Source organism: Phyllostomus discolor, chromosome 10 (assembly GCF_004126475.2).
Source record: "Phyllostomus discolor isolate MPI-MPIP mPhyDis1 chromosome 10, mPhyDis1.pri.v3, whole genome shotgun sequence".
NCBI classification, from domain to species: domain Eukaryota; kingdom Metazoa; phylum Chordata; class Mammalia; order Chiroptera; family Phyllostomidae; genus Phyllostomus; species Phyllostomus discolor.
The window spans coordinates 48,700,106-48,725,910 of record NC_040912.2 but is presented as its reverse complement, the minus strand read 5'-3'; positions in this window follow the sequence as shown (position 1 = coordinate 48,725,910).

Below are 25,805 nucleotides of genomic sequence, written 5' to 3'. Positions count from 1 at the left end.
ATGGAGAGCATTAGGATGGCAGCTAAGTGGGCAAAATTAGGGTGTGGAGGGATTGAGCAAAAAGGAAAAAGGACTCATTGATATGGACAACAGTGTGGTGACTGCTGGAGGACAGGGGGTATAAAGGATCTGAATGGTAATGAAAAATAATAAATATTAAATAAACTCTACTTTGTCTGGAAAAAAAGTTCTCATTGTTAATGAGATATGCCATCACTTCGGATCTGTAGAACTATGAATAACTATAAGAATTAAGAACTCAGGGTGCAAGCAATCAGAGGTGATTAGATGATGTAATTGGGTCCTAAGCAAGATTTTCTAATTTCAAAATTATTCATATATTCAAGCAACAGAATAAATGCTCTTTCTACTTAAGAGGTAGTGGTTCTTTCTACTACCAAGTAATACAGTACATACACCCAAATTCTGGACTGAAAATAGAATATTATTAGTATTATAATTTATGTAAATAGCTGCTGTATTCATGTGAACATAATTGGTATCTCTGTTATATGCTAATTATAAATAGATTATAAATAATCATGCATAAGAACTTAATTTTTTAAGCTGAAATCTTACTTGTTTAAAAGGTCTACTACTTTATAATATAAAACATGAAAGGAATGATTCATATATGTTCAAACACTTGAAAAATATAAATTGTTTGGTGTTCTAAAAATTATATTTGTTAGGATGTGGTAGAAATAAAGTATATTTAAGATCTAGAGTGATAATCCCCAATCTATTGGAACTTATTGAATATATTTGTCTTACAGACAGTCCACAGGACAGAGACCCAGTATAAAGTTCTCAAACCATGTGCATCAAAATTACTTGGAGGGCTTGTTAAACACCCAGTGCTGGGCACTCTCAGAAGTCCTAATTCAGCTGGCCTAAGCTGGGGCCAATGACTTGCATTTCTAACAAGCTCCAGGTGATGCTGATGCAATTACTTCCAGCACCACACTTTTTTAAAGGATGAAAATGAATTAGGACTTGCAGAATGACTGGACTCAGCAGCTTTTCAGGCCTCTCTTCTCCTGACAGTGAATGGAAGCAGCCTGTGTGGAGGTTATGTCCTGTGTCAGGGATCTTGCCAACCAGGGTCTCCTTTTATGCTTATTTCTTCACTTGTTTGCTTGCTTCAGCTTGAGCCAGCAGAGGCCTATGTTTATGAATTCTAAGAGCTTTTTGGTTTTCAAAAACCAGGCCAACATTGGCAAGTTGCTTTGTGGCCTCCCTTTACCAGTGGACAGAACTTTTTCTAGCCCCCTCTTTCCACTGATGTTGTATCTTCAGGGGCTATAGCTTTATGTGGCCTGCTTATGTTCTGTTTTGTGTTCATTTTTGTTCTTTATTACTACTTTCATTGGATATCATTTGTAGTTCTTTATCTAATTTTTAACATGGATGCTTACATAATTGATTTTCAACATCACTTTTTCCTAATACAGGCATTTAACTTTCAACTTTTCACCTGTAGTGAGTGCAAGGTTTAGTCTTACTTTTCCAAGTGGATATTAAAATCCAAATTCCTTGTTTGAGAAGGTCAGCCTATGCCCTAGGACAGTCAAGGCAATTAGAGCTTGCTGACCACCCTGAGCTTTGGTTCTTCTTCACTATAGTGTTCACTCCTAGGGAATTCTTTTTCTTTCTGACCAGCCCAGATTTGCATTTACAAGTCTGCTTGTTATATTTTAGGAATCATTTATAAATGTTTTGCAGTGAGTGGCTTTTCAGAATAACTATTCTCTCCTATGACTAGAAATACTAGTCTAGAGATGACAATTTCTCCAGATTGTGAGAGTAAAATGAGAGTGACTGGTAAAGCCCCTAGCTCAGTGCCTGCCCGGTAAGTTCTTTGTAAATAGTTGTTATTACTATTGCCATCATACCTATGTCCCAGTGAATAACTATGGGCAGAGGTGAGAAACTGAGTGCTACAGGAAGACAATCTTGCCAGAAATTGAGATAGAAAGGTGAGAGATAATGGTAAAGTCTAACAAGATTATGATAACTGATTGAAGATAGACTGGATATTGTATGCTTTCTGAATCGACCCAGAAAACTGATCCAATCAAGAGAAAATTGAACAGAGGGAGGAATGCTGGAATCAAATTCAGGGCTACCCTATACAACTGCTAGGGCTCAGTGGGTATGGATTGAGGGGTGCCATTAGCGGACAGAGCTGTCCCAGTGACTGTGGTCAGACTGAAGATGCATTCCTCCAAGGTTTGCATTTCAGCAATGTAAAAAAGGAGGCAAGAACGTATACACAAGCTAGACGCTTTTTAAACCACTAATTAGGAGTGTCCTCGCTGCCTTACAGGTGCACACCCTGTGTTAAAAATAATCTAATAGCTGAGAAGGAATGCCTAGTGTAAATTTCTGTTTGTTCTCTAATGATGTTTCCCTCTCTCTCTCCTAGGCCCAGGGTTCCCCTGGCAAATCAGGTGCGTAAAATAAAGTTACATTCAGTTCCTCAAAACTATTTGAGCAGAAAAGCTAAGTACTAGATTCCCAATTTTACAAAATGTCAACCGTTTGGGGGGCCCAGATACTGTTATGGAAACAAGCACCCTCCCCTGGGGTCCTTCTGTAGTATGGTTCCTTTTCCTTGCCACAAGAGGAACTGTGTTAGGAATTGTGGCTCTCAACGTGAGAGGTTGGTAAAAGGAAAGGAACTATTTATTCAAAAGTTATACAGGTTTAGAGTAATAGTGGAATGTTGCCATTAAAAACCATTTAAAAGTCCCTTTAAAGCACCCACAAACACACACACAGTACTGCCTTCCCCCTTTGTCCAACCAGGCCAGTCAGAGGTATTACTGTACCTCAGGAAACAAATAGAAGTCCATAGCTTGGCTAGATTCCCAGTTCCTCCCAACTGTACAGGCCTCCCACAGTCCCCAGGCCCATTAGCTGTCTTGTCCCGATCTCCAGCTCTTAATCCAAAACCACGTGGCACCTCCTTACGGCCCACCAGTGAGAGTCCTTGCACCCCTTTCCTTCCTGAATGGTCTCAAATTTTCCTATGGACCTTGTTGTCTCCTTTATTATCTCCATCCCTTATAGCGGCTGCCTTAGTTTAAATTCTGGCCTGGAGCCTTTGTAACCCCATTTCCAACTCTTCGCACAACCAGCTGCACTCACCATCATGCCCATATTTTCAGCCTTTCTTGGCTGCCATAGTTAGTATGGGCAGGCGTGGCCCCATGGCATGGTCACCCAGGTGCTGTAACTAGGGGGAGCTGCATCCCAGTTACATCACGGGCCAGAGTCATGGCATACCTTTCTGGCTCCTCACAGGCTGGAAGCTAGCCCACAGTTACTGATGTGCAAAATAACAATTTTTGCATATCAGGTATGAAGCTATCCTGTTGTTACTGATATGCAAAGTAACTTTCAATGGCCCTGCTCCATATCTCCCTTCCCCCAGCCAGGCCTATGGGGGATATTCTATATTCCTGTTACAGAACAGACCCCAGGGGGGTGTACGATATACTATTACCAAAAGGAGCCCCCACTAGGTTCTCTATGCCCACCACCAGAGGAAAGATGTCTCTCAATGCCAGAGATTTGTGAAAAGGAAAGGAAATATTTATTTAAAGCTATACAGACTTAGAGTAGTGATTTCATGTCTTCATTAAAATATTAAAGTCCTTTAGGATACCCACAGACGCACACAGTTCATCCTCCCTCTGCCCTAATCTGGGGTACTGTATCTCAGAAGAAGTAGAAGTCTGTGATTCTGGCTTCTGGCACCATCAGCTGTGTCACTGCCATGATCTTCAGTTAATCCAAAACCATGTGGCACTTTCTCATGGCCCACCAGCAAGGGCCATTTCACCCCTTTTCTTCCAGGCAAAGTCTCTCCTGCTTCCTAAGTCACGTGGCAAAAGGGAGTACCACAAAGCCTTGTGGTCCTGACTCTCACCAAAGCTGTGGGGCCCCCACTCTACCAAAGATGCATGGTTCCCTCACATAGCTGCCATGTCTGGGTTTAAATCCCCGAGCCAATCTTCTTCTGCAGCCCCATTTCCAACTCCTCCCACAATCAGTTACACCTGCCAGCATTCCTGTATTCTTCCAGCTTTTCTGGGCTGCCATAATGAATCTGGGCAGGTGTGGCCCCATAGCATGGAGCCAATCTTTTCCAAGCTCTCATGAAGGTGCTGTAACCAGGGGGAGCTACCCCCCATTTATATTTTGGGTGGAAGTCACTTCCATCCCCCTGGCTCAAGGCATAGCCACAACTATGTAACATATCTATGAAACCAGTTAAAGGTTATAGATATGTTAACTGACCATGCCAGAGGTTAGCTGCAAGGCTGTTGCTGTACAAAATAACTCTGCATGTTCCCGTTCCATGTGTCCCTCCCCCAACTCACACCTGTAGGGATGGGGTGAGGACATCCTATATATCTTTCTAATATGTCCTGGACACCTTGAGTTCTGGACCCCATCCCAAATCCCTATTTGGGGCCCCCCTCTTGGCTGCACCCTGTTATACTCCCAGATACCCCAAATGCTGGACCCCATTCAAAGCCCCCCTCTGGGGGGCCCTGGAGCTTCCCGGCCTATGCCCCATTTATATCAACAGTTGTTCCATTTGGTTTCTTGCTGGCTCTTCTCTCTTTCCCCACCCTGCCGCCACCCTGTTAGATGTTCTTTTCCACTCTTTCATCTTTTGTGTCTTTTCTCTCTTCTGTTGTCCCTTCTCTGTGATCACTTTTTCTTCTGCTGCCAGCAGGGAACAGTAGCTGCTCCCCACACTGTGCCGTGTCATGTACAGCAGAGTTCTCTTCAGTTCTGATTGGGTTTTAAGATGGAGGCCATGGTCCTCAGGAGGGCTGGCAGCAGATAGGCAGGCCCTTGCCTATAAAAATGAGGTGTCAGTTCATGAGAGTGCTAGTGGAACTGGGAACAGGTAGCAACCATTCCCCTTAATTATATGAAAGTTAGTTAACAGAATGAGGGCCCAGACAAAGTGAGAGCAGCCAGAATGAGGAAGCTGGTTACTCTGGCTGCTGCACAGGCTCCTTGGGTTTACCTGCCTCAGTACAGGATTGTCCCATAGTAGAGAGCAGTGATGACCAGGAAAGAGGGGTGCAGAGTTGGGGACTGGCAGGCCATTCACAGGAGGAACTGTGGCTGAGGCCTCAGTTCCTTCTGTCTTGAGCACCTCCTCTAAACCAGAGTCAGAGGAAGCCTTGGAGGGGAGCACAAGTTCAGTGTAGCTGCCAGTGTGGTTCCCCTCACTTTGGCTTTGGGTCACCTCAGGAATATGTGTCTTCCTGGGGAACTTTAAAGTCTTTCAGAAAGATTTCTCCTTCTCAAAATCAGAGAAGTCTTGGCTTTTACTAGGCTATTTCTGAAGCAGATGAGAGCCACATGTTCCAAATCCAATTGAAACAGGAAAAGACACCTGCATTCAGTCTGCCTGTCACCACCAAACCCAATAAGCAATGATAGGGAATGAATCTTTATGGGCACTTTATTCAGATGGCCAGCGATCTGAGAAGATGACGGGTTCACACCCACAAGAACCGTCTTCCCTTTTCTTTCCAGGCCAGACTTTTTATAACAGGGAATAAACAAGGTGGGTGAAAAGTTTTGAAATTCAGGGAGGATTAGGTGAAAAAGACTGCAGCATTCTTGTCCTGGGTAGTTAGCTATTCCCAGAGATGGGTGGTCTTTTGTCTCTCCCCGGAACACAATGGCCTGGATGCCTCCACTTGTCCCCAGGTGGTAATCTTTAGCAGTGCCCCAGGAGGTCGGCTGTTTTCTAGGAGCCAGGATGGGTCTTATCTATAGTTTCTGGAACAAAAGCTTTATACATTAGTTGCTTGGCCTATAACTTTTTACCTTAAACTAAAATTTTCCAACTCTTGAGTCCCCTGTCACAATGGGCATTTGCTAAAGGGCCAGCAAAGTGGAACCAGAAAAAAATATACCTCATTTTATTGCACTTTGTTTTAATGCGCTTCACGGATGTTGCATTTTTTACAAATTGAAGGCAAGATCCTGCACTAGCAGAAAGATTATAGCTCATATTATGGTGATACTTGCTTGTTGTGGTGGTCTGGAACTGAACTCCGATCTCTCTGAAATGTCTCTGTAAAATGTGGATAAAAATGAGTGGACCATAAGATGCTGGACCTGGCCTGAGCAGGCCAGATTGCTCTGTGGTATCTTTTTTTGTAGAGTTGATATCTTTCTCTGTGGGGTACTGAGCAGAACCAGTGAGTGAGGCAGTTAGCAGACCCAGGCTTGGGGATCCAGGTGACTTTGTAAACAGAGGCCAAGACAGGAGACATCCCAAAGAAGAGCATGATCATCTTACAACACACACTCCTGGGACCAGGGATGCTTTCACTGAGGTCTTGCAAATAAAATAGTCTCTTCATATGCTTTTCCAAGCATAGTTTCTTCATGATTTTTTTTGGATCTTTTTGAGGAGTTAATGGGAGTCTGAGAAAGGGGATGGGGCAGGTTCTGGGGTCTGCAGTAATTCTGTTCCAACCCTATGAGGTCATAATGATGGCACCTGGACTATACAGGCAGGAAAAAGAAGGAAAAAGAAACATGTAGACATACCCACCAGGGATCCTGATCAATATATATAAATGGAAATGAAGGCTGTTAAATGGTGAGGATAGTATTCAGGCTTTAAAGATAGCCATCAACAAAGCAATCAGACTGCAAATTGGTTGTATTGTTAAGCTACATACAGAGCAATTGAAATTAGAGCATTTTACAGTGAGTCATATATATATCATTATATTTGCTCACAAAAATTGCTATTTAGAGAGTTTACTATGAACTCAGGCCCTTATGCAAAATATTATATTCTCACCTTTCGATGAACAAGGCATTGCTATTATCCCCAATTTTATAAATGAGGAAACTGAGGCCCAAAATGGTCAAATTACTTGTCCAAAGCCCTATACAACTTGTACTGAAAACTCTAACCCATTTCTGAATTCACCACTCAAGTTTTAACCTCAATGCTAGACCATCTCACAGCAGACTTGGCAGGTGGAGACATAGCTGCATTTTACAGAGAAGGAGATTTTGGTTCATATAAGCTACATGAAATTGTTGATTTTATTATTTTTGACTTACAAAAATGTCATATGCTGCAACTTAATAGACTGAGTTAACCAAGGTTACCTCCTAAAACCCTAAACTCACATTCTTTCTACTACTCCACTCAATCTGAAAGTAAATGTCAAATGTACTCCTAAATGACTAAAGATTGCCATCCTTTGGGATCTCACCACTTTGTGGAAATGTGGTGTTGACACAGATACAGGATGTCATTTCTAAAATGTACCTCAATAAAAGCTTTTTAAAAGTATATTTTATTGATTATGTTATTACAGTTGTCCCAATTTTTCCCCTTTGCCTCCCTCTTCCCAGTACCCTGCTTTCATCCAGTAATCCCCCACTCCTTACTTCATGCCCATGGGTCATGCATATAAGTTCTTTGTCTTCTTCATTTCCTATACTATTCCTAACACCCTGTTGTCCATTTTCTACCTGCCAATTATGCTTCTTAATCCCTGTACCTTTCCCCCATTCTCCCCTTCCCCCTCCCCACTGATAATCCTCCATATGATCTCCATTTCTATGATTCTGTTTCTGTTCTACTTGTTTGCCTAGTTTTTTTGTTTTTGATGTTTTAAATTCAGTTGTTGATAGTTGTGAGTTTGTTGTCATTTTACTGTTCATAGTTTTGATCTTCTTCTTTTTCTTAAATAAGTCTCTTTAACATTTCAAATAATATGGCCTTGGTGATGATGAACTCCTTTATCTTTATTTACCTTGTCTGGGAAGCACTTTATCTGCCCTTTCATTCTAAATGATATCTTTGTTGGATAGAGTAATCTAGGTTGTAGGTCTTTGCTTTTCATCCCTTTGAATACTTCTTGCCAGTCCCTTCTTGCCTGAAAAGTTTCTTCTGAGAAATCAGCTGATAGTCTTATGGGAACTCCTTTGTATGTAACTCTCTGTCTTTCTCCTGCTGCTTTTAAGATTCTCTCTTTATCTTTAACCTTTGGCATTTTAATTATGATGTGTCTTGATGTGGTCCTCTTTGGGTCCATCTCGTTTGGGAATCTCTGTGTTTCCTGGACTTGTATGACTATTTCCTTTGACAAATTAGGGAAGTTTTCTTTCATTATTTTTTCAAATAAGTTTTCAATTTCTTGCTCTTCCTCTTCTCCTGGCCTCCCTATGATTTGGATATTGGCACTTTTGGAAATGCCCCAGAGTCCTCTCATTCTCTCCTCATTTTTAAAAATTTTTCTTTCTTCATTCTGTACTGGTTGACTGTTTATTTCTTCCTTATGTTCTAAATCATTGATCTGAACCCTGCTTCCTTCCCTTCACTGTTGGTTCCCTGTGGATTTTTCTTTATTTCACTTAGTGGAGACTTTGTTTCTTCCCTTATGCATTTGGCACACTCAATCAGATCTCTGAGCATCCTTATCACCAGTATTTTGAACTCTGTGTCTGATAGGTTGGCTCTCTCCTTTTCACTTAGTTCTTTCTCTGGAGTTTTGTCAATTCTTTCATTTGGGCCATATTTCCTTGTTTCCTCAATTTGGCAGCCTCTCTGTGTTTGCTTCTGTGTATTAGGTAAAACTGCTTTGACTACCTGTCTTGGCACACCTGTTATGTTGTAAGGGGAAGAGACTTAGGTAATCTCCAGGGTGGGTCAATACACTTTGTCGCTTTGTGACACCGTATGTGGCGGAGGGGTTGGAGAGGGAACAATGCCACTTGCTGGGCACTCCTCTCGTTTCCAGTCACTTCACCCATTTCTCGTATGTGACTGCTGCACCATAGCTGTTGCCCTGGTGGTAGTTCCCAGAGTGGATAGGTTTAAATATACTCTAAGATTGTGTGGGATCTTTGAACAGACTTTCCTAGGGGACTGGAAGTTTCTTCCACCGCCCCAACTCCCACTGGTTTTTACAGCTGAAAGTTATAAGGCTTTATTTTCCCAGCACTGGGTCCCTGGGCTTCATGGTTGGCCTGGGGCTGGAAGACACCTGACTCGCTCCCCAGGTGTCCCTCCCAGTTTTTATCTGCCACACATGAATGCAGAAACCACTCATACTGCCAGCCACCACTGCTGCTGCCTCACCACTGCCACCTCACCACCACCCTGCCACCTTGCCACCACCCCACTGTGTTCTCTCTATACTGGTTCCTACCCATCTGGATGAATATTTCTTCTTTAAATCCATGGTCGTCAGATTTCCATAAGTTTGATTTTCTGGAGTTCTGGTTGTTTTTGTTTTGAGGTTAGTTGTAATCCTTCTTATGGTTATGTGAGGAGGTAAAGAGTATCTACCTACCTCAGTAAAAGTCATTAGGTGAGGCTCTATGAGATTGTAAAGAACAAAATCCTGGAGAGATGAGGAAAGGCATGGAGCCCACATTCCTGATTGAGTGAGAGCAGTTCATACAGTTTCTGAAGTGAAGAAGAACTATACCTTCAAGGAATTTCAAGTAGTTGACCTTGGTTAGATCTTCGGACTTTGATTGGGAAGTGAGGGAAGATTGTAGGGTTATACCACAGAGTGCCTGGAAATATTACAGACACTTTTCTATTCCTACTGATGCAGGTCTTCTGGGGGTTCACAAATCCAAGCATTCACGACCCACTGTGGGTTTTTGACTTTGAGAAAGAAAAAAATTAAACTTGAGCCAGCATAGAGTTTAAAGTGAAAGTGATTTTAGTAGTGAAGCAATAGGACAGCTACTCCAAAAACAGAGCAGCTTCTCCCTAGTGGAATTTACTTCTTATTATTGAGACTCATTTAATCGAGGAGTAGGGCATTCAGTATGGGGAAGGAATATTCAGGATATTGTCAGGAAAGGTGTGGAGACTCTTTGGAAGAGCTCCAAGCCCTTTTATGTACTTATATGGGCTTTCCTGTTCTGATCATGGTGGTGCAGGGTGTGTTGTTTAGTATGCTAAGGTATTACAATGGGCATATAATGAGGCTAGGGCTTACCACAAAGTGAAATTAGTAGCCATGTTGGACTGAGTTGATCTTTGCTGGTTCTAAGCCATAAATCCATTGATAGTTGGTCTCACTATCTCCTTGACTGTCCCTGTATCTGTTTTTGGTTGCAGCCCTTTTGCCACATACTCTATCTCACTACAGAGCAGCATTTAATTATTTTACACACTGAAATAACACGATCAGATTTGTGCTTGAAGATTCTCCCTGTATGTGTGTGTAGGCTGAATTAGAAGGGCATGCCTGAGAGACTAATTATGAGAAATCTAGATAAGGCATGATCCGTGCCTGACCTGAGACTGAGAGAGAGCAAAAGGCAGGAGTGATTTGGGACTGTTTAGAAGGTAGAGTTGACAACCTTTGGTGACTGGTTAGGAAGGAAGGGACATTCTACAAATGATGAACGTTTTTAGAATCTACAAATAGATTCTCAGTCTTTACCAAGTCTTAAAAAGACTGTCACTTAAACTTCTAGAGGAAGGAAGGATGAATCTTCTATAAGAAAAAAAAACCCTAGGCCACAAAAGTGCTCTGCTCCCTTTTTGAAAAAGACAGCGATAAGGGATGAATCTTTCAAATTGGAGTCTAGTCACCAGGGGAAGTCTCCCCACTCATGACGGGGCTGACATTCTGGGGTATGTACTGATCTGACATACTGCCCAACATCCCTCTGGGCTGATGATTGCCATGCTTTATGTGTTGTCAAAATGAGCATCACACCTACTTTTTCTGAGGGGACAAACCAACTCACTTATGTTATTGGTATAAGAAGTGCTATACAAAGATACATATATTCTGAGTCTTTAGTTGCTCAATGGTAAACATATTTTTGAATATCCCTAAATCCTTGGGAGGAAAGGAAGATTAAGCACCAGAATATAAGGACAGGGCTTTTGGATAGTGTTCAATGCCAAGGGGAAAAGAAGGAAGTTAAGAAATAACTTTGGCAGGGTCTTAGTGCTCATTTGATTACTGAAAGAGAAGGCAAGTCTACCTCTGGTGGGAGCAGCCTAGACCTTATGCTGTGTATCTCAGTTGCTCTGAGATCTCTGTGTAGCTTAGTCATCCTAGACCTATGCAAATTGTTTCCATTCTTGAACCTTGTGGTAGTGCCTACAGTATTTCGGCCTCCCCACAGGAAGTGGCAGGAGGGATTATGAACATATTTGTCCTGCTGACCACCAATTTAGTAAAACTCATTAGAAAAAGTAATTTGGCATATAGCCACAGGAAAGTTTTGGGACCTTCCTTGTAATTGGATCTAAGTCAAAACTGAGCCTCTTGAAAGACACTTTGTTTATGGTATTTAAAAAAGAAAGAAAGACTACCTAGCCCTCACCTGTTGAAAGGTAAGTTAAAAGGAAGCTATGTTATCATCAGGCATGTCCTTTGGCCAGGTGGCAAAGCAATTTCTGAAGAGTTGACTGAAAAAGAAGTTAAGCCCATTTAAAACTTGTCCCTGAAAACCTTGATTTATCATCCCCATTTGGTCTATATAGCCTAATATGGATTTTTAGAGAGCTTGAAAATATGAAGAAGGCTTGTTAATCAACCCTCCCAAGCAGCTGGGTGAAAAGGTTTCTAAGGCTGGGAAGATGGAAGTATTAATCAATAGCTTTCAAAGTAGCAAGGCTCCCAGTGATGATCAGCAGAGACATCTGTCAGCAATGATGAACTGTTTGATGGGAGCAGAAAACAACATAAATCCCAAATTCAATCATTCCAGAGATCTATGTGCTGGAAATCCCTCATGGTCCATGTCCTCCACAATTTACATGGACTATAAAATGACAGAATTCAACTGCTATGAATTTTTAAAATTCACTCTATTTCCATGCCTTTCTCTTGCCTTGCTCTCTATTTCTTGGTCTCTGTTTTTGGAAGTGTGAATGTATTTAGCACATACACACAGAGATTTTTTCAGATGAGGCCAGTTTTGAACCGGTGAAAGACTGGCCTTCCTGGGAGGCTGAATGTCTTTGCAGTTGCATTTGATAAAACCTGGAACTGGGGCAGAGTGCAGACAAAGGACTACCTTGGGATCTGGGGTAGCTCAACACTGCACCCATCTTCATGTATCTTGTAAGCATGTCTAGGGCCATGTGGACTCCAAGAGCACAGTTTCTTCCCTCAAAATAAAGGATGAATAGGTTAAAATGAGACAGAGTGGCTTATCCCCCACTGGTCCCTCAGTTCCACATCAGAACCTTAGTGTATGACTAATGCCCTAGACAGGAAAATTCATATTCTCTGATGCAAACATAGGGCACCCTCCTGACCTGAGAGGTTCCCTTTCCCCTGAGCCTTTGCTGTTTCAAGAGGTCTCTTCTTGTTTCTTAGATAAACGGTCTGTGGTCATTAGGAATGTAGTTTTATCTTGAAATAATAGAATAAGGGGTTATTAAGTATAGATGAAAAATCATATTTCAAAGATGATGTAGGCTAAAACAGGTTTTGTTTATTGGTCAGGGAACATATTCATCAGAAATAACATTTTTTTTTCTGTGAGGAATTGCTTTCTGGTTTATAAACAACTGAGTTAGAAACATAATTGAGAACCCAACTCATCTGACAGTCCTTAGTGGCATATAGTAGAAATGTATAATATGATGATATTAAGCATTCTGTAGCAGATACTGTTAATTACTTCCAATGCCATAGTAATCCAAACATAACTAAGTACATGGACTCTCAAAGTAATGATTCCTCTTCTGAGCCTTCCTTGTAGCTAGGTGTGCCTGATGACTAATAGGCTAATAAGATGCTGGCATGAGTGTTTCTATATCGTGTTTATATGCTTAACTATGGGAGATTTAGGTGTGGGGCCCTTCGCTTCCTTCCTCTGCTGCTTGGAGTGTGCATGCTGCCATGCTGGTTCATGGAGTCAAGGCCGCCCTTGGCAGTGCACCCAGATAGAGGAGGCCTGGGCCCCTGGCACCATGAAGCATCAAATCCTGATGTTCCATCATGGATGTTTATGTTAGATAAGTGAACTGCAATCCTGTTTAAACCATTGTATTTAGGGCTTTCTGTCACAGCTGAACCTAATTCTGAAAAATAAACATTTATTACTATAACTCTTAATAGTAACACACTTGATTCTAACCCTTTGGTATTAACATCTTTTTCAGACCATAAAATGCACCTCGTTTTAGAGGAGGAAAATAGGGAAAAAAGTTTTGAAGCAAAAAATGTGGTAAAATATTTAATAACATAAATAGCATAATACTTCACCAATATAAATGTAAACAGAACTCAACAGCAGCATTAACAACCATTATTCCTCAAATTTTTGGAGGGAGTGGAGTACATCTTGTAGTCTGAAAAGTACAGTAGCTCAGCACCTAGATTAAGTTGCTTTTGTAAATTATCCTTGCAAACATTAATATTCTCTTATTAGTATAAAGCACAGGTGGCAAACACAAGGCCTGCAGGCTGAATCTGGCCCTCCACTTTGTTTTATCTGGCCTGGTACCTTGGTTCTACCAGGCAGCAGTGCCAAGCTCTCGCTTAACTGGTAAGGAGTAGTCAGTTATATTTATACAGTCCTAAAGTTACATTTGTCCCTTTGAAGGCAACCGAAAGGCTGATGTGGCCCCCTGTGAAAATGAGTTTGATACCCCTGGTATAAAGCATTTCAGGCTAGTAAGGTATCTGATTAGCATGCAACTATAACACCGATATTTCTGTTATCAATTGCTTCCAATTGCCAGTAAACCTGGAAATAATCAATCAATTTTGCAAGTAATCAGTTCCTTTGAACTTATCCTCAAGGTCTGTGTCAAGAAAAATATGAGTACTTGATCATTTTCCCCTTTGACCATTCTAAAATATAAAAATAATTTGAAGGTCTGGTCTGATTAAAGGTATAATGTAACTAGCCAAGTTATTGATCAGAGAGAAAAACAGCTTTTAAACACTCTCTCTATATATCAATTAGCTATTTCTTGAGCTGCTCATCTAGGATGGCCTCACACATCTGGCAGTTGGCTGGCTGTCAGCTGAGTCAATGAGTGACCAGGCCACATGTCTTTCATTATCTAGCAGGCTAGCCTGGGCTTGTTTACATAGTGGTGGCAGGAGTTCAAGAGAGAGTGGAAATGTGTGAGGTCTCTAGAGACCTAAGCTCAGAACCAGCACACCATTACTTCTGTCACATTCTGTGTCAAAGTTAGTCACAAGGCCAGTCAGGATTCAAGGAATGGGGAAAAGAGACTCCACTTCTTGATGAGAGGAAGTACAGAGTCGTGCTGCAACAGGTACAGGTACAGGGAGGGGTGAAGAATTGAAGCCACTTTTGTTACCAATCTAACACACTATGATTTTTTGCTTAAAAACTCTTCAGATATTCTGATCACATAGGACAGTTCCCAAGGAAGATTATTTCCTTTATGGGTTGATGAGTATAGTAGTTGTCTTAGTCTGTTTGGACTGCTATAATAGAATACTGTACAGGGTTGAGCAAAAGTAGGTTCATGGTTGTGAGTACATGAAACACAGTTTGTTCTTGTATTATTATTTATTAATTATTGCATTATTTTCCATATGAACAGCTGTAAACCTACTTTTTCCCAACACTGTAAACTGAGTGGCTTATAAACAATGGAAATTTATTTCTCTCAGTTCTGCAGGCTGAAAGGTCAGGACCAAGTCACCAGCAGATTTGAGGTCTGGTGAGAGCCTACTTCCTGGTTCATAGATGATATATTTCACTGTGGCCTGTCATGATGGAAAGGGGCAAGATAGCTCTCTGGAGTCTCTTTGGTAAAGATGCTAGTCTTCTGACCCTGATGACTTAATCTCCTCCTGAAAGATCCACTTCCTAATACCATCACCTTGGGAAGTAGGATTTCAACATCTGAACATTGAAGGAATGCAAACATTTAGTCCATAGCAGTAGTGTGGCCAGGTGGTGACAGTCAGGGGTCTGCATGCTAGTGGAAGTGGTAAAGCAACCTTTGCCTCTTGAACCCCACTATTTATTCAGCTGAAATTTATAAAGTTCTAGTCTCTTCACTAGGGGGTAGAGATGCAGAATTACTAAGACTCAAGACCCAATCCTGCTCCTCAGAGAGCCTTAGTCTAGTCAGAGAAAGAAACATTAAAAAAACTTAGAGTAATCCAATTTGGTAGTTTTAGGTAACAGGCAAATTCTAGGGACAAAGATGACATAGGAGGTTTCTCTCTGGGGACAGATCAGTGTTGATATTTCCAGGGACCCCTATCCCTTTGTTTGCTTTCTTAATAGTCCCTATGGCCCCCAGTAGGTTTCTCAGTCTGGACCACATTCTGCTGAGTGGCTACTGAGAGAAAACCATCAGCTGCCTTTGTCTGGCCCACTCTCAGAGCTCCTGTGGCTGTTCACTCGCAGATGGTGGGAGGTCCTCTCTGATCCAAGTTATCTACAAGGCTTCTACCAGAACGGGCTTGTGTTTGGAATATCTTACAGCAGCCATGATGTTTGGAGTATTTTAGACCCTTAATACTTTCATATTCCCCTTATCTCGAGAAATGTGAGAGGATGAAAAGCTCCTTTGAGGATGGAAGACATTTAAGAGACACTGAACAATGCCACTCCCCAAAGTAACTCTTCTTAACGTGCACTTGGTGGCTCAGGATGAATATAGACATTGGCCTCAGGCTGAAGTCTCTCCAGAATGGTGGTGTTATCTGTCATTCTCTTTTTCAAGAGTGCTTGTTTACTTAACAGTCTTTTCCAAATCCTTTATTCTCATCTCTTCCAGAGGGCCCAAGACTCTTGTGCAGTGCAACCTGTGACACACAGCCATTCCTCCTGGGTGGGAACACCAATTAGGTGGCCCCTTCTCACCATACTTCTCACTTATTGGATTTCTAGTTGTTTATGTAATTGCATTTTTAACAAATGCAATCTTTGAGCCAGAATCACTCTCTTTCCTAGCAATAGCTGAGTACACTTTGTTATCTGCTTGGAGTCAGTGTTTTAGATTTTACAGACTGAGGTTAAAGCCATTAGCATGGAGATTCCAAGAACTGGTAATGAAGTTTTCTTTTATGTAAAAAACTCTTCAGGGGGTTGCTAAGAAGAATTAATCAGACATTTTTCTTAATAGGTTTGAAAGCATTTATTATGCAAATGTGGACCATGCTTTCCCACCCATACCATGTTTGATGCTTAATAGCGAACCATCATAATAGTTTTGCTACAAAATGCAGAGAACTGTACCTGAAAAATAGGCAAGGAAGCTCCAAATCAAATGAGAATCAGATATGTGACACTTCATTCCCCTCCTGACACTCTGGTTATGAATTGTAGGAAAGAGATATCAGCACCTAGGCTTATCTTTTTGAGTAAATGTTTCCTCCTCTTGGCTGCTGGAAAAGATGACTGGGAAGGCTCACAAAAGACCTGAGAAGCAGAGTGAAGGGAAAAGGCAGAAATATAAGGTCTGTCTGGAAAAAGTCCAGCCATTGTTAATATAACAAGAACGGTTTGTGCAACATCAATGTAACCTGGAAGCCAAGGAGAGGAGACTGGAATGCACATGCATTAGCAGTGATGACTTCTCTGTACTAGTCATTAGGGGCAGTAGATGTCGTTGAGTGAGCATGAGTACTGTGTGGCTGTTACATTCAAAATGACTGAGTAAGTAGAGCAAAAAATCTACATCAGATTTTGCCTTAAGCTTGAGCATTCCCCCACAGAAACTATTCAGAAGCCCACAGCTATGGGCAACTGGCGATTGGCAGCTTCATCATGACAATGTACCTACTCATGCATCACATCTTATGCAGTTTTTTTGTGAAACATCAAATCACCCAGGTGACAGCCCCCTCAACCCAGATTTGGCACCCTGCAATTTCTGGCTTTTCCCCAAACTAAAATTACCTTTGAAAGGGAAGAGATTTCAGACTATCAATGAGATTCGGGAAAATACAATAGGGCAGCTGATAGCAACTGGGAGAACTGTGAGATCCCAAGGTGTTTAGTTTGAAGGGGACTGAGGCATCATTGTCCTATGTACAATGTTTCTTGTATCTTATATCTTCTTCAGTAAATGTCTCTATTTTTTCATATTACATGGCTGAATACCTTCTGGACAGACCTCATATAGATGGCATTACTTTGGAGCTTTAGAGATGTTACCTAGACTGGAAAGGTAGATGTAGAAAGTGCAATTTTCTGGAACAATTCTCAAATCCAAATATGTAAACAAATCACCTGATTCTGATTGAGTAGGTTTGTGTTGAGATCTGAAATTCTGCATTTCTAAAAAACTCTCCAGTGCTGTTGCTGCTGGCCTTGGCACACACTCTGTATAGCAAGATTCTAGACTGATTTTTCTGTCTTTCACTACCATGCCCCTGGAGAAGAGACTGATGAATGGCAGACCAGTGAGTTGGTATTAGAAAAGCTCCTATTGGTGAAATACTTACTCTGTGTCAAGAACTGTGCCACTGGCTTTCTGTGCACTATCTTATCTAATTCTGGTTACAGCTCTGTAAGTTAGGCAACATTATTCCTATTTGAGAGATAAAGAAATTGCAGTGCAGGGGGTTTTAGTAGCCCACCTACTATGTTCCAGTGTGAATAAAGAATGACAGCATTTGTAATACTGGGCATGGTTCCATGAATGGAATAAACACTTAATAAATGTATTTACTTAACCCAGAGGAAGATTAGGTTCATATTTTCCCGAAGGAAAATCTTAAACCTGTTCAAGCCTACTTCTGTTTAGATAAAGCTCATAACCTGAATTTATGAATTGGTTCAGCCAATAGACTATTCAGATTAGAGCAAGAGATCAAAGAAGACCATCTTCTGGACTGTCTAAACTTCCCAGAGACTTTCCTTGTGATCACCACCTAAAAACAGCCTTTGAACTCTGGAAGCATTAGCAGGGTTGAATTATTTGTTTGTACAATGTAACAACCTACACAAATATACATGTTGGTCCTGGCGATAATGATGAAAACTTCAAAACCACAAATGCCACACCCAAATTACAGAGAAGGAACTCAACCAATTTCTGGTGCTTTTCATTACTCTGTATAGATCCAATTATCAATTATTTCCTTCATGGATCATTTGGTGTTGTATTGAAAAAGTCATTGCCATACCTGAGATCATACAGGTTTTTCCCCAAATTATCTTCTAGGAGTTTTACCATTTTGCATCTTACATTTAGGTCTATGATCATTTTGAGTTAATTTTTGTGATGGGTATATGTTCTGTGTCTCTATTCATTATTTTATCATATGTGGATGTCCAGTTGTTCCAGCATCATTTATTGAACAGACCATCTTTGCTCCTTTATATCATATCTGCTCCTTTGCCAAAGGTCAGTTGACTGTATTTGTATGGGTCTATTTCTGGGTTCTCTATTCAGTCCCATTGATCTGTTTGTCTATTTTCCCACCAACACCATACTGTCTTAACTACTGTAGCTTCATAGTAAGTCTTAAAGTCAGGTAATACCAGTATATTACAATTTAGTTCTTCAATATTGTGCTGGCTCTTCTGGCTGTTGTGTCTCTGCACATAAATTTTAGAAACAATTTGTTGATATTCACAAAATAACTTGCTGGGATTTTGATTGAGATTGGATTGAATCTGTACATCAAGTTGGGAAGAACTGATGTCTTGAGTATCAAGTCTTTGTATCTGTGAACATAAAATATCTCTCCATGTATTTAATTCTTATTTGATTTTTGTTCATCAGATTATAGCTTTCCTCATATAGATCTTGTACATGTTTTGTTAGATTTATACCTATGTATTTCTTTTGGGGGGTGCTGAGTAATTGGTACTGTGCTCTTAATTTTAAATTCCACTTGTTTATTGCTGGTATATAGGAAAGTGATTGACTTTTGTATATTAACCTTGTGTCCTACACCCTTGCTATAATCACTTATTAGTTCCAGTTTTGTTTTGTTTTTTGTTAGTTCTTCTGGATTTTCTACATAGGCAATCATGTCATCTGCAAACAAAAAGTTTTATTTCTTCCTTCCCCATCTGCATATCTTGTACTTCCTTTTCATGTCTTTTTGCATTAGCTAGAATTTCCATTACAGTGTTGAAAAGGACAACTTCTAGGTTATTACCATTAAGTATTATGTTAGCTGTAGGCTTTTTGTAGGTAGTCTTTATCAAATTGAGAAAGTTTTCCTCTACTTCTAGTTCCCTGGGAATTTTACTCTAAATGGATGTTGGATTTTGTCAAATGCCTTTTTTTGCATTTACTGTTATGATCATGTGACTTTTCTTCCTTAGCCTATTGCTGGAATGGATTACATTAACAGATTTTCAAATGTTTGACCAGATTTGCATACTTAGGATAAATCCCACTGACATTATGTTCTCAGTTTTTTTCTCTGTTTCATTTTATTTTATTATTATTATTTTTAAAAATATTTTATTTATTTTTAGAGAGAGGGTAAGGGAAAGAGAAAGAGAGGGAGAGAAACATCAATATTTGGTTGCCTCTCACACACTGGGGATCTCCTGCAACACAAGCATGTGCCCTGACTGGGAATTGAACCAGTGACCTTTCGGTGTGCAAGCCAGTGCTCAATCTACTGTGCCACACCAGCCAGGGCTCTCTGTTTCATTTTATATAATTTCTATTGTTGTGTCTTCAGATTCATTACTCTTTCTCCTGCAATGCCTAAGCTGCTATTAATCCCATTAAGTAAAAATTTTTTTGCTCATATATTGTAGTTTTCTCTTCCAGAGGGGCAGTTTGAATGTTTTAAAAATTATCACCCATGTATCCCCTTAACATATTCAGTCTTTCCTCTAGATTTTTGTACATATGGTACACAGTGATAACTATCTTAATGTTTCTGTCTACTAATTCTATCAACTGTGACAATTCTAGGTTGTTTTTGATGGATTTTTCTTATTATGGGTGATATTTTTCCTGCTTATTTTCATGCCTAGTAATTTTTATTGGATAGAACATGTTGTAAATTTTATCTTGTTGGTTGCTGGATATTTTTGTGTTTCTATAAATACTTGATGTTTGTTCTGGGATGCAGTATTATTGGGAAACAGCTTTATCTTTTCTGATTTACTCTTAAGCTCATTTTTAGCTTTATTGAGGTATAAATGACAAATCAAATTGTAAGATATTTTAAGTGTGCATCATGGTGATTTGATATACAAATATACTGTAAAAGAATTCCTACATTCTAGCTAATTAACATATCCATCACTTCATATATATTTGTATGTGTGAGAATATTTAAGTTCTACTCTCTTAGCAAATTTTAATGATAAAATATAGTTTTATTAACCTAACCAAATAGGATCTTATTCATCTCACAGCTGAAAGTTTGCATCCTTTTTCCACACTTCACCCTCAGGCCCTGGCAACAACTTTTCTATTCTATGTGGAGTCTGAAGAAAAAATATACCATGTACTATCTGTCTTTCTCTGTCTTATTTTATTTAGCACAACACTTTCAAGGGCTACCCATGGCTCTTCAGCTTTTTTAGGAAGGACCAAATCACCTTTTTGTCTAGAGCCAATTATTTCCCATTACTGTGGCCAGACTTTTTGAATATTCTACCAATGTTCTATGAGTTTTGAGGTGTTCCAGTTTGACTTATAGGAATTGGCACTATTTCAGGCTTTGTGCACACTCCTCTAATCCTTTCAGGCATTTCCTTCCCTATTCTTCAGAAGATTCCTCTCACAAATGTGAGTAGTCTACTGAATATTCAAGGAGAATCCTTTTCAAACCTCCAGAGTTCTCTCTCTTGCAGCATTCTTCTCTCCAGTACTCTGTCTTGCAAACTCAAGTTGCCTTTAACTCCCCAGACTCAACTCTGTCTTCTCAACACAGGGCATCTATTGGGCTCTCTGCCTGGGTTCCCTCTCCCTGTGCCATGGCCTGAAAGTCAAGGAAGTAAGCAAGGGCAATCGTAGGACTAACCTGATTTTCTCCCATCTCCTTAGGTCACTGTCCTTGGTTGCCTGATATCCAAGTCTTAGAAACTATTGTTTCATATATTTTGTCAACTTTTAAAAAAATCACAAAGTATTTTATTTGAGATAGAAATTTGTATTATTTGTAACACTTCATAATATTGGTTATTTTTTGTCAACTTTTTAAACTGTTTTGAGTGAGTGATAAATCTGGTATGCGTTGCTCCATGTTGTTCAGATACTAACTTCTTGCCGTAGCATTTTGAATCACATAAACCTAACAGAAAAAAACAGTTACTTCCTCATTATTGGTACCTAGTTTGTACACCTGGCTTAGTCTCTTTGGGTCATGATTTCCTTATTTGTAAAATGTAGGGGTTAGACCATAGATTAGTCCGGGTTCTCTAGAGAAACAGGAACAATAGAATAGATGATGATAGATGATAGATAGATGATAGATAATGAAAATTTAGAAAGAGGTGTATTATAAGGTATTGATTTATGTGATTATGGATGCTGAGAAGTCCCATGATCTGCCACCTGCAATCTGGAGACTCAGGAAAATTGGTGGTGACCAGGAGCTCTGAAGGTAGAAAATAATGGTCTCAGCTCATTTAGTCAAGAAGGGAGTGAATTCAACTTTTCTCTGCCTTTTTGTCTTCTTTAGGCCCTCAACAGATTGAATGATGCCTACTCATATGGAGGAGGGCAGTCTGCTTTACTGAGTCCACTGATTCAAATGCTAATCTCTTCAGAAATACCCTCTACAGACACACCAAGAAATAATTTTCAATCAGGTATCTAGGCATCCCATGGCTTTATCAAGTTGACATGTAAAATTAACCATCACAGACCAGAAGCAAGACTCATTACATTCTAGTTCTAAATATTTTTGAGTTCATGAAATCATCATACTCTATACTCCTTAAAATATAGCCTAACAATCATTGTAATATGCCTCATAGTCAGTGTAGAGAACTTTATGACTCTGCATTTCTTCACTATAGTTACTTCTCTTGTTTTTGTTCATTCAGGTACTCTATAGTAAGTATGTGCTAGACACTATGGTAAGCTCTGGGGATACAGCAACAAACAGACTGACCAGAGGGTTATGTTCTAGCAGATACTTATTAAGCACTTATTTGAGGCCTGTTAGTGCCTGTGCAAACCACCTTGCCTATGACATCTTACTTAATCTGCACAACAATTCTATGAGATAGGAAAAAAGAAACTGAGGTCACAGAACCTCTGAGTGATGAAGCAGGGATATGAACCCAGGCAGTTTGCCTCCAGGTCCCTTAGTTGTAATCTCTTTGCTAAAGATGCGGAAAGGTGGCCAGCAGACAAAACTCAGCTTGCAGATGTATTTGTTTTGACTCACATTGATTTTTTACAAAAAATTAAATTAGAATTTCCTTCAACTTTCCAGTTTGCAATAGTCCCCACTATTTCCTTTTTTCCCCCCCATAACCAGCCTGCTTCTTTCACTTAACTTTCTGGATTTTTTACCCTAAAGGGCTTTGGATTTTGCTTCTGCACATTTCTATCCTGTCTCCTTCTTGGAGTGACACTGCACACCTTCCTCATTTCTCAGCTCCATTAACTACATCTCAAGTGACCTTTTCATCACAAGCACACCCTTCATTTTTACTTCTTTTTTCCTTCCCATTTCCCTTTAATTTCCTACCAAGTAACCTCAGTGCCTCTCAAATCTTCTCACTCTTTTTATTGTATTTTAGCCTTATCTTCACTAGATATGATTGTGGCTGATATCCCCTAAGATTATTGGCAATACTATAGTATTAAGAAATAATAAGGAAGTAAAAATGGACATCATAAAAAAATTCCCTAAACTTCAAACACCTTTAAAAGATCTAACCCTCTTACATGAATACCTAACACCCTTGATATACAGTGATGAATCAGGACTCTTGGCCAGAAGCTCTTGTGGAAAGTCTCCCTATTACAATTTGAACATGTACCACTCATTACTGAGGGGCATGTTCCTGCTCTCCTCATCCTATGTAACACTGATGTTTGTCGGAATCACTGTTCTCTTAGTATAGGTACAACTATATTATGCAGCATGGTTCCGGCATTTTGCCAGTTTTTTTTAGAACCAAAAGGCATTTCAAGAAGCAGGATGGTTCAGTTGTATCCTGGTTGTCCACAGGCTGTGGATCTAGTTCAAAGAGAATTTCAGTAATACCTGACGATACACCTCATCAGCTTGGGCTCTACCATATATACTTGTGGCTTTGTATCAAGACTCTAGAGACAATTCACACATAAGACTCATGGAAAACTGGTTAATACGTTCAAGGTTACAGGTGGCTTGAACATCATGTATGTAAATGACTTACCATTAGGTACATTATCATATGTAGCAAGTATAGCCACTTACAACTGGTCCCATAGTATGCTAATTAATATTTTGTCTACAAAGTTTGGTAGCACACCCCCACTGTTAATGATCTGGATTCATATGATAGACAAAGAAGACTTCACTTGTGGCTATCAATACATTTCTCAAAGAATTTGACTCAGCTCTTATCCTAAAAACTGGAGTTATAGATGAAATACCAAAATTTTTCAAAGCATGGAGACACTTGGATCAAGAAGTTGGACCCAAATAGTTTCCATATACCAAGGCTACACATCACCCAGAAGCTGCCAAGGTGGCCCTGTCTGCTTTCCTAAAACTTTCATCAGCTGCCTTATAACATGCATCTGAGTAGTATTAGATGAATACTACTATGAAGGATTACCAACGAGGCCATCCTATACCAGATGGAATATCTGAGACAAAGCTGTGAGTTGCATTTTCCTGGAAGCTTAAAAAAATGGGACAGTCATTTACTGATGAATAGTGGGAAATCCTGAGATCATGTGATATTACTCAAGACATCATTTTTTTTAATGTTTTTTTTTTTTAATTTCAATCATTGTTCAAGTACAGTTTTCTCCCCCCTACTCCTGTTCCAGCCCCTCCACCCAACCCTCCCCCCTTCCCCCCATTACCCCCCACCCTTAGTTTTTGTCCATGTGTCCTCCAAATTTGTTCCTGTAATCCCTACCCATTCCCCCCTGAAATTCCCTCTTCTCTCCCCTCTGGCCACTGTCAGACTATCCCCTTCAAGACATCATTAATGCTATGCTTGGGTCATGCAAATGAATCAGGAGTTAGTCTCCTACTTTTTAATGATCAAGGATGATTAAAAAGCCTATCCAGCAAGTTTTAACCAAGATGGTTTTTAACCCAGGCAGGCCATCATTGATCACAGTATTCAGGTTAGTGGACTCTCATCAAGCAGGTCCACCAAAAGATTCAGCATACAGAGATCCACTACCATTCCTGACAATATATCACAAAAAATGTTGACCCAAGCTCTATCCCTACCTGTCACAGAAACAGAAACAAGGATGGAAGCAGTGTCAACAGATGAGCTGACTCTACAAATGACAAGAGTAAAAAGGAAAAGACACCTAGAAGTGAGTTAAGTGAAGAGACCAGTGATATACTGACACAAGATAAATTAGAGATCAGCTATTGGGGAGAATTGATTCTGTCCTAGATGCAGTTGATAGCTTGGCTAAGTGTAAATCACTAGAAGCAAAAGAAGGTATGTTGCAGACTGATGTATCTTTTATGCATTCCAGATCAATGCAAGGTATTCTCCAACTAGGAGATTATACCCGTCTTCTTCCAGATGAAACCAGCACCACACTGGGTGTCACCATTCCCTTTGCTCCTTCTTCTCATGCACCAAGAAGGCTCTTAATAAATTGGGTGATTGATAATTGTTAAACAAACACAACAAATCCAGATGGTCAGTAAGTGAGACACTGCCCTGGCTGGTGTGGCTCAGCTGGTTGGAGCATCGTTCCATACACCAAAAGGTTGGGGATTTGATTCCCAGTCAGGACACATATGGGAGGCAAACAATTGATGTTTCTCTCTCCCTATATCTCTCTTTATATATATCTTTTCCTTCCTTTCTCTCTAAAATCAATAAACATACTTTAAAAAATAAGCAAGACACCACAACATCTCCACTCCAGGTAGACAATATCCTGCTACAGAACCATACCACCACCACATACCATGCAAAACACCACCACTACAATCAATAAAAATAAATAAATGAAACCTTTGAAAATTTTAATATGTTATTTCAGCTCTCACATGAAACTGAACAAACGTGACTTGAAGCTGGGACTTTCTTGGATTCTTTATTAAAGTGGTATTTAGAGAAAAAAATATTTTGATGATTTTTTCATTTTGTTTTAGTCATATCTCTGGGCTTGCCTGAAAAGCACTTATAGTTTATAATGTTTTTATGAAAGAAAGAAATGTTAAATTCCAAACAATTGACTGACTAGTGCAATTTTGAAACAGTCCCTTTGAAAATCTTCCTGTGCAGAGTACTTTAGAATTCTAACCTTGTCTCTGACTGAACAATGATATTCTGAAATCTCTACATAAAATAGGAACAAAGACAACTCAGTTTGAATTTCTTATTTTTAGTTATTGGGTTCCTCCTTAATCCTACTATTCCTGTAACAGGAACCTTTCTGAGGTGACTGTGCCAAGTAACTAATTCTGTTTCTGAGCCATTCTGGTCAAAGCACTATACTTTTTGCATTAGTTTAAGCCAGTGACACAATATCAATTTCTCAGGTGGTCAGTGCTTAAAAAATATTTGAAGTAGTCCCTAACTACATGTGTCCACTCCAGATTGATATGTGCGACACATTAGAATACACACCAGATTACAAAGATGTATTACCAAAAGAGAAAAAATGTAAAATATTTTATTAAAATTTTATACTGATTGCATGCTAAAAT